General features: G+C 43.4%; 1 protein-coding gene and 1 pseudogene across 3 annotated transcripts in view; one reads left to right on the forward strand and one right to left on the reverse strand.

Annotated features, from left to right (window-relative positions):
- Positions 1–9,412, reverse strand: part of LRRN2 (leucine rich repeat neuronal 2) — a 125,563-nt gene extending 116,151 nt beyond the window's left edge. For 2 of the 3 annotated variants that reach the window (XM_077481280.1, XM_077481281.1), the window contains exon 1: positions 9,166–9,412. The gene's annotated coding sequence lies outside the window, so the exon portion shown is untranslated. The remainder of the gene's footprint in view (positions 1–9,165) is intronic. The other variant, XM_077481282.1, reaches the window with a different exon arrangement.
- On the forward strand, positions 2,774–2,953 carry LOC143986377 (U2 spliceosomal RNA; annotated as a pseudogene).
- Positions 9,413–10,646: the final 1,234 nt, after the last annotated feature.

Raw genomic sequence — 10,646 nt, forward strand, 5'->3', positions numbered from 1 at the left:
ACTAACTATGCACCACTGCCTAGATCAGGGCTGCATCCTTTCTTTTCCCCACTCTTCGGCAGGAGACGTTGTGTTTTACTATCCCCCAAGTACTCATGGAGGATGTTTAAGTGACTCCCGCTTTAAGGGATGTAATCTACTGTGGTCAACCAACTCCTCATAGTGCTGGGGGCCCTCCTGTTGAAACCACATGGTTTTGCACCTGATGCTGAGAACCTGACACTCTTCTCCTGGTTATGATTCGAATGTTGGGGCTCTGAATTAATGCCGCCACACTATGTGATGCATTTAAATTGTGTATAAGAAGGGAATATATTTCCCGCATCTCTACTCTGCAGAGAGAGGCCTCCCGGCCCCTAGAGAGGGGGAGACAGCGAGGTGTGAGGCAATTTATAACTAATTCCCCAATGCTACTAATCATAAGACATGGCAGAGGGCCCTCCGGGATCTATCTCTGCATAACGTTGAGCAGACCAAAAATGTTATATTCTAGGCAGAGGATATTTGAACATGGGAACAAAAATGGCAGACTTTTGGCTTGGCTGGCCAAAAGCCAGACGGCCTCCACTCACATAGCTAACATTCGGGATGCCCAGGGGCAGTTGGTGTCTCCTCCCAGAGACATCAGTGCTAGATTCCTGGATTTCTTTTGGGAGGTGTACACTTCTACGACCCATTTCTCCCTATCTGATCTGCGGGACTATTTAGATGATGTCCCTTTCCCTACTTTGTCGGAGGAACATAGAGCACGACTGGGTGAGAATATCTCCCTGGAGGAGATCCAGGCTGCTACTGGGGATCCACAGAGTGGTAGGACCCCGGGTGCAGACAGCCTTCCTACATAATTCTACTCACAGCATGCAGACCTCCTTGCCCCTAGACTTAAAACCTCTTCTCTGGCCTCACAGAGACAAATATTTTACCGAGTCCATGGAGGAGGCCATCATTGTCCTGATACCTAAACCCAGTAAGGATCCCCAGGAATGTGCGTCATATAGACCCATTTCATTGCTTAATGTGGATGCAAAAATATTGGCGAAGATACTGGCTACCCAACTATCTTCGGTAATATCCACTTTGATCCATGTCGATCAGACTGGGTTTATGCCGGACAAAGGCACAGACATAAATATTAGGCGCCTCTTCTTGAATTTATCTTTAACCCATAACAATGCGGGGATTCTGGGTAATAGCCTCTCTCAACGCCGAAAAGGCTTTTGATTCAGTAGAATGGGAGTATCTCTGGGGGGTGCTGCAGTACTTTGGCTTTGGCCCCAGTTTTCTACGCTGGATACAACTGCTTTACAGAGCACCAAGGGCTAGGGTACGTACTAATGACTTGATATCTGACTCCTTCCCATTACACAGAGGTACTCGCCAGGGGTGTCCTTTATCCCCCGTTCTGTTTGCTCTGGCACTGGAGCCACTGGCGATTTTTCTCAGGGAGTCCACGGAGGTCCAGGGGATGCAGATTGGCAATCTGGAGGAGAAAATATGCCTTTATGCAGACGACGCTCTGCTTTACTTGAATGATGCTAGCTCATCCCTGTCGACTGCTCTAGAGATGTTTTACAGGTTTGGATCACTCCTGGGTATTCATATTAAATCGATCCTTTTCCCCTTAGATAACCAATCCTGGGCTGTGCTTAGTTCCACGCCACTGCAATGGGTTTAAATATCTTGGGGTGAAGGTGGCCAGGGATACCCAACAATACTACGCCTTGAACATACTGCCACTGCTCCGACTCCTAAAGGAAAGATGCCAGTCTTGGCCTGGACTCCCACTGAATTTACTGGGCTGTATAAACGTTCTAAAGATGATTGTGCTACCCAAATTCAATAAAAAATTTTGGAAAACAGCACGGTCTGGATACCAGTAGCTTTTTTTTCGGGAGGTGTATAGATGTATTACCTCCTTTATATGGAACGGATCCATCCCAAGACTGGCAAAGTCCACATTATATTCACCAACTCACCTGGGGGGTCTGGCCCTTCCAAACCTCTGGGTTTATTATTGGGCAGCTATGCTGGTCACAACATACTGGTGGAATGAGGTGCATCATTCTAATGCTGTGGTCTGTGTAGAGGCAGCCTGGCTGGGTTCACTGCAGGCGCTACAAAATCTAGTGTATAGGGGAATAGGGGCCCAATTCCCTACACCACCAATTTTGCAACTAGACCTGGTAGAAGATCTATTGTCTTGTGAAGACCTGAGGAAGGCAGATATTCCAGCATTGGAAAAGGAAGATTGGGAGGAATGTTTGGAAAAATGGCCTAAGCTGGTTATTTATGCAGGAGAGCTCATACAAGCTCATACAAACAAAATTCCTCCACAGGGTGTATTTTATCCCGGTTTGTATGTCTAAAATATATCCTGATAGAGACCCGCACTGTCCTCGCTGTCTGATGCACTTGGGCACCTGTTTACATATGTTCTGGGATTGCCCCATGCTGTCGACATTTTGGGCTGGGATTTTTGAACAATTGAATGTCCGTCTTGAGCTGTCTGTCCCTATGACGCCTGAACTAGCTCCTGATGATGATCAGAGGTCACATCATAGTAAACTGCTGATTTTATATCTTTTGTTCTATGCAAAAAAATAATTATGCAAATGGACCTCCTCTGCCTTCCAGATGTATCCTCCTGGGAAAACAAAGTTAATGCTGCCCTCCCTCTCTATAAGTTGACATATATTAGCTGTGGATGCCCCTGGATATTTGATAAAGTGTGGTTACCTTGGACAGCTTTCTAAGTCTTTTGGGCGGCACAGTGATTGCTTCTCGGCCTTTTGGCTAAGATCAAGTGTAGTACCTGTTCTTATCAGTTACCAGGAGGTGGCGCTTGCTTCCGTCCCTGTTCTACGGCGAGGTGGAGCAGGGGTGGCGGTTGCTATGCAAAGCCTGCTGGTGTAAAGGTGACCTGGAGCGGTTCGTAGCCGAAAGGGAAGCCTTCTGATGGGGATGGAGAACCACTGGTCGAAGCCAGGGGAGGGGACCCTGGCCTTCTGGCCTGGATTGTGGCAGCTTTAGCTCCGGTCAGTTTTTCGGGATTGGAACGCTTTTTCCCCCTTTCCCCTTGGGGGGGAGCGGCCAGTACGTCCCGAATGTAATTAGGTGGGAGTGATGGGAGTGAGGGTGTGACCCGATGGTAAAGGGTCTCACTAAGCTCCAGGATCTCCATACCTTCCTGATTAGGGGTGGGGGCTGTTGTGGTCTGGGCTGGGGGCCAGGGACGCTTCTGTTGAAAAGCCCATGGTGATGTGCCCCTGGAGTGGCAGTCCAGGGGTGCCTTCTTTCACTGTGCGTCAGCACTTTGATTTAGGCACCTAGGTCACGTCACCAGATACACGCTTTTTTACACCTGCCTCTAGGGCCCGGCCTTTTGGCTAGGACCAGAGGAATTTTTGATTCCTGGCCGGAGGGCCGGTCATTGTATTGCACAATGGCCACCTTTCACTCTCCTCTTCACTATCCCTTTCCTCACTTTTTATTTTTGTGTGTCTTTGTCACTTGTCAGTCACTGCACGTGTGATGAGTAGGGTGTCGGTCCTCGGACCAATCCTGAAAGTCTCTGGGAGAGCGGACATAGGCCTTCTGGCTTGGTCCAATCTCCATGAGGGGGGCCTACCTTCGGGGAAGCCCCCATAGTACCTAGTACCTAGGAGGTTCTGTTTCGGCAGTCCTCCCGGGGGAAAGGAGGTCTCCTGGTTTTGCCTGGGAGACCACTTGTTGAGTCTGGTACCTCAGTCCCTGTCTGGAGCCTAACGCCCCGGGGGATCAGGTTATGGTCCTTCTTTTGGAGGACATCAGACACCCGTCTGCACTTTTTAGTGTTTCACTCTTTATGTGTGTGCACTTTTTTAATGCACCGGGTGGAAGTTTTTTGGGTGTGTTTTGCATGCCATGGGCTTTTTCAATCGAAAAAAAAGTGGTGTAGTGGTTAGCACTCTCACCTAGCTTAAAAAGGGTCGCTGGTTCTAATCCCAACCATGACACTACCTGCCTGGAATTTGCATGTTCTCCCTGTGCCTGTGTGGGTTTCCTCCAGGTACTCTGGTTTCCTCCCACACTCCAAAGACATGTAGGTAGGTTAATTGGCTTCTGTCCTAAATTGGCCCTAGTATATGAATGGGGTCCTTGGATTGTGGGCTCCTTGAGGGTAGGGACCAATGTGAGCGTGCAATGTACAGGGATAGGGACAGTTGTGGAAACTCGCTCAGGTTGAACTGGATGGAATGGTGTCTTTATTCAACCTTGCTAACTATGTTACTAAGTAATTGGATCTAACAGGCCGTGGCCCCTCTTTTCCCATCGCCCCCCCCCCCTCCTTCCCCCCCACCCAAGGGACCCAATACTTGAACACGAATCCTAAACAATGTACTTTTTCCTGTATTGATCTATTTTTTCACACTGCTAATTAGATATTGAATTTAATATATGTATAATATCTACATTGATGCTATATAAAGGTATTCCTGTTATGTTGTACTGTATGATCTCCTTCAATAAAGCCCTCCTGTTTGTTAAAAAAAAAATATATACATCTACTTCTGACCTGCTGAAGAAGCTTATGAATTAAGGTGTGGGGGGGAGCATTTTTATGCCATATGAATATGTACTGTATCTGACCCCACCAACCCGAGGTCTTTGAAATAGCTTGGGAGATGATAAATATTTGGGTAACCTTTCCAAAGTCTTCTCTACCTATTGGGTTTTTGCCCTGGAGAGGATGTGTATTAGATTGTCTCTTCAATTGGGCCCTGCCCAGTGTTGCCCACTGTGAGTATTTTACTGGCAGCCAGTAGAAAACAGGCAATTTTCTCCTGCCAGTAAATGCCAGCAAAAAGAAAAGGTTGCCAGTAAAAAATACGGCTGTGACGCTTGGCCTGGAGCCAGCCAAAATTATATGAGGGCCTGCTACAGTGTGTTCGGGGAGCTCTGGTGGAGGCGGTGTCTGAGCATGTCCTGTGATGTCATGGTGCAAGGGAGCCAAGCAGAGTGGCCAGAGCCTTGTGTGTGGGTCTGCAGGATGGGAGCAAGGCCGACCAGGAGCAGGACCATCAGTGCTGTTCGGACTGGAGGGAACACCTGGCTTGGAGAGAGACTGTCACTGTGACTCAGGAGGGCACATGTCGAGTCGGTAATCTGTACTGCTGCACATTGCTGTCAGTGTCACTGTGAGAGTCAATTTCATGTGTGTGCCACCCATTCTAATTTCTTGCCCTCCTGACTCCTGTCCCTGAGCTACTTGCTTACTATATCAAAAATAAAATAAGAAATATGTTTTTTGCCTTATTATTTACCTTAAATCACATTGTTAATTACATATTGTACTTTTTTGTAACCTAAATAGTGAAATTTGTACTTAAAACTGTAATTTTGTAATTTTTGGAAATGCCAGTAAAAAATTGGCTGTGTCAGTAAATTTTGGGTGTAGTGTCAGTAAATTTCAATCTGTTAGGTTGGCAACACTGGCGCTGCCTCAGCCTGGAACATGTGCCAGAGGCTTAAAGTATAACTAAAATCCAAACTTTTTTTGAGTTTTGGATAGAGGAACGCCTATCATTTTTTTTTATTAAATACAGTATCTCACAAAAGTGAGCACACCCCTGCCTTTGTCGAGGTGTGAAGATGCATGAACTGGGGTTTTTCTGAGGTGTGAAGGTGTATGAATTGGAGCTGATCTGAAGTGTGGAGTTGAAGGAATTGGGGCTGTCCTGAAGAGTCAGAGTGCAGGATGTTAATTTCTTACTACTACTCAGGTAGTTAAAAGCATTTACTTTATAAAAAATCCCTTTCGTTTACATTTTTTTGTTATAAAATCAGCATGCTCAATTTCTTTGAAAACATTTTTCAGCACAAAAGATTGCCTACCCCTGGCCTATGCCATCTTTATGTAGAGCAACATTTTTTTCCCAGATCTTCAGAGAGTTTTTTGCCATGAGGTGCCATGTTGAACTTCCAGTGACCAGTATGAGAGAGTGAAAGCGATAACACCAAATTTAACGCACCTGCTCCCCATTCACACCTCAGACCTTGTAACACTAAGAGTCACATGACACTGGGAGGGAAAATGGCTAAGTGGGCCCAATTTGGACACTTTCACTTAGGGTTGTACTCACTTTTGTTGGCAGCGGATTAGACATGAATGGCTGTGTGTTGAGTTATTTTGATGGGATAGCAAATTTACACTGTTATACAAGCTGTGCACCCATTACTTTACATTGTTGCAAAGTGTAATTTCTTCAGAGTTGTCACATGAAAAGATATAATAAAATATTTACACAAATGTGAGGATTGCACTCACTTTTTTGAAATACTGTACACACCCAAGAACATAAATTGATATAGCAGCTTATCGGGCCTTATGCCGCGTACACACGACCGAACTTTCCGGCAGACTAGGTCCGACTGACTTTCTGCTGAGTTCCGACTGACTTTCCGAACGAATGGACTTAGCCACACACAATCACACCAAAGTCCGACGGATTCAAACGTGATGACGTACGACCGGACTAGAATAAGGAAGTTCATAGGCAGTAGCCAATAGCTGCCCTAGCGTCAGTTTTCATCCGTCGGACTAGCATACAGACGAACGGATTTTTCAACCGGACTCGAGTCCATCGGAAAGATTTGAAACGTGTTTTAAATCTAAAGTCCATCTGATTTTTAGACAGCAAGGGTCCAATGAAACCTACACACTATTGAATTGTCCGGCGGATTCGTTCCGTCTGACCTTTGCTGCCGAAAAGTCCGGTCGTGTGTACTCGGCATTAGATGTGATGGCTGCATTCGGTTTTTTTTCACACTCTTTTTTTTCGCTACATTTTAATCTGGTAATCCTACCATTAACTCACTGCCTGTCCAAGGATGACCACTGAACTGAGCAGCATTGTCCCCACAGGAAAACAAGTATATAAGTACTAGATAGCACTGTTATGACTACATAACACCTTCTTCCCCATAATGGTACATAGTGATAAATGGGAACAGTGCTAACTGATAACAGCCCAGAGGTGGAGAGTACAGGAAATTATTTGCTCACAAGCTTTTTGGCTGGATTGACATCTATTTTTTGCAAATGTTGAACAAATATAACAAAACACTTTTAATGGTATATTTATCAGACCAAAAGGGAACAAATAAGAGACATTTATTGTTGGAGTTACACACAGTACACTTAAAGATCACAGTATATGCAAAGCTAGCCAATGTGTGTGTGTGTCTCCTATTCAAGAGGTTTATGTTTTGACTCCACCCTTGACATGTTCATGTCAATTTCACGGACTGGCTGCAATTTATTGCTGAAGGTTTTTTTTCGGGGGGGGGGGGGGGGGGGGGTTTGCTCTCTTTGTGCTGTATATAGTAATGTAGATGTGCTTTTCTGCGATTTCTGTATATGTTTTAAACAAACTATGCTGAACAGTGGGGACAATACTGTGTGATGGTACAAAGGGCTTTTACAGATTGCTGAATATGGACTACACCCCTTTATAAGCACAGCCTTATATATTTTACATATATTTTAGTTTTTAATTCACCTTACATTACTTTCATTGCCAATGCACATTTTGCAAATCAAATACATTACTCATGGCATATCATTTTTCACATTTGACAATTTTTTCCTCAGTCACCGCGAATGCTAATGAGCTAATGCATATAAAAGGAAATAAAAGAAGGTGGCAGACTAACGGAAAATAGAAAGGGATACAGGCATACTCATGAGAACCTAAGAAAGGGGAGCTCCATCTTGTGCTGAATGTGTCTCACACAGCAGTGAGAAACCATCAGACCTGTCACAAAAACTGAAGATAGAAAATGTGCCGTTTCCATGGAAACAGCCATCAAATGAGGCCTGTCAGGGCAGAGAGTCAGTACAACAGATATGTATATATGTCTATACAGCCTTTGTCGAGACAAACTACATAGAAATAAATGTTGCATTTTACATACGATTAAGGTTTATATGAAATTAGTACACAGCACGCAGACAAAGACATGGTGTGTAATGGAAGAATAACAATAGGATGTAATAAAACATAATGTACAGAATGATGTCATGAATTGAGGAATAATAGAAGACAATGACCAAGTAAAATAAATATGTAACAAAACAACAATAGCAGTTTGTTGATATAGACCAAAAAAATACTACCTTCATCAAAAATGTATTATTTTTAATAAAAGAACACGGATGATATGTCTACTATTTTCTTTTTGCATGTCATGTAGCAATTCTAGGAACATGATTGATGCATTTTCTGCTTTTTCTTTTTGAATGTGAGGTATGTATATGATGCATCACTACCTTATACCTTCTAAGATTAGCCCACAATCATTTGCTGTGAATGTCTGATGATTATGGAGGCCTGCAACATGTGGCACCAAATTATGTCACATACATTGAACAGTGACAGGCAAATGCATGCAAGGCAAGACCTTCTGTGTTACAGAGGAAAGAAATCTGCAAAATGTATTACCCATTTAAAATATCTATGAGTCCGTATTCTCTCTGTCTTGGTTAAAGGTGAGATACTTTCACATTAGCAACACAAATGAACATGAGAAATGATGATTCAAAAGCACAAAAACATACGAGATTAGCTTTATATAAATAAGGCAAACCGAATGCATTTTTACATTGCAAAAGGGTAAATATTTGTCCTCGATATGTACATATATATATATATATATATATATATATATATATATATATATATATATATATAAAATGTCAGCCACACAGCAATGTGTAGCTCTGTGCATGAATCTTCTGATGCTTACAGCTCTGATGTATTCTGTAACATTACAGCTAGCTATGTACAGAAAAAAATGACTTTCATCCTTCAACCCTACTTGTGGGTAAAATGTATCGATTTTTTGCTCAGATTGTTGGATTGTCAAGTGGAATATGATATTATCGTTTAACATAACGTCGCTCCTGACAACAACATATTTCTTCCTTTAAAGCCAACGATTCCCTCTGTTGCATATTAGCGTACAGAGATCCAATATACAGCTATAGACAAGGCCTGATTGTCTTCTTGTTCCCTAAAACATCTATTTTATAGACCTTGTTAACCATTTGCTGTAGATAGTCTATATAACAAACAACATCGCATTCACTAAGCCATTAAATATACCCCTTACAGTATACAGTACCTTTAGGCTCTCCTTACAGCTGCAATTGTTCTGTCTTCTGTGTGCAACATAAGAAGGATGTGTCATGTATGCAGGTGGATGTGTGAAACCATTATACCTTTAGTCTTTTATATCCTGATGCCAAGTCCAATCCCTCATTGACACCCACACTGCCCTCCTTCATTGGCACTGCAGGCTGTACTCTCCCTCTTTTCTCCCCGGAAGATGTGAGTGGGATGCTGAAGCAGTGAATAGAAGGAGGGAAGAAATGGAGGAGGGGCAGCTTCCATCTCCAAACATACTGATTTGCAATCATATACACAAAAGGCAGGGTAAAGGTAGGGGCAGTGCCAGCCAGTGGCAAGCAGACAGCAGTGCATAACTGCTTCTGAAGAGGCTGTGCAGGGAGCTTTGCATGCCAACCTATAGCAAAGATAATGGACAAATTCCAGTAAGGCCGTTATTATGCAAGTGGCTGAAATAAATGTATATTTTATCTGTAAGCATATAAACTATAATGACAATATAAAAAGAAACAAAAGGCTCGATCACACAGGGGGCAGTAAAACCAGGCAGTTGAGCTATGGTTTTACCACCCATCTAAAGAAGGGCATGCAGCTGCTAAGGACTGTACACATACCATGGCTACGGCTGAAATGCTTTGCGGAAAACATTTAATTGTTTAGGTGTATGGGTCATTCTGCAACCGTCCTGCAACTGTGTACAATGCACATGGTGTGGCACTGTGATTCAGCACTTTCAGGGTTAAATTAGGTAGGGAGAAGACAACTTTGCAGATCACTTTTAAAAGGGGAAGGGGGCTGCCCTTACATGAGAACGACTCCTAATATAATGTATATAATGTCTATTAACTACAAGATACTGTTTTGTATATTCTTTTTCCAGTTCGTTTATTATGCTAGAGTATGAGAATTGGGAAGGTGGAAATATGGAGGCAGTTTCTGAGGCTGACCAGTACACATAACCACCTAAGGTAATTGAATGGACTATCTCGGTACTGATACAATGCCAAAATTATAATAATAAAATTCTAATTTTATTACATGAAAAACATACAAATGTGTTTAAAAAAACTGATTTTTAATACAGCTTACCTGTAAAATCCTTTTCTTTGAGTACATCACGGGACACAGAGCATTTATTCATGACTATCTGGGTTATACGCTACCTCTAGGTGATTGGACACTGGCAACCAATAGCAAGAAGGTTCCTCCCATATTATCAGGGAAGTAATTTGAATCAAACTCACCACCTACCTGCGCATAGACGCACACAAATTTGCCATGGATCGGCGCTCCGGCGCACGCACATTCGCAGCCCTACTGAGAGGCGTGCGCGAGTGCGCTCAAGCACACGCATAACGTGAACTCCCTGACCAGCCTATAAAAGGATCCTTAGCACACAGACAAGTTGCTGGTTTGTCTCAGCTCACCTGTGTTTCCCTGCTTCCTGTTCCTGTTTGCCGCTTCCTGTTCCTGTTT

Source organism: Lithobates pipiens, unplaced genomic scaffold (assembly GCF_037356315.1).
Source record: "Lithobates pipiens isolate NorthernLeopardFrog02 unplaced genomic scaffold, aLitPip1_a1.2 Scaffold_16, whole genome shotgun sequence".
Classification (NCBI taxonomy): domain Eukaryota; kingdom Metazoa; phylum Chordata; class Amphibia; order Anura; family Ranidae; genus Lithobates; species Lithobates pipiens.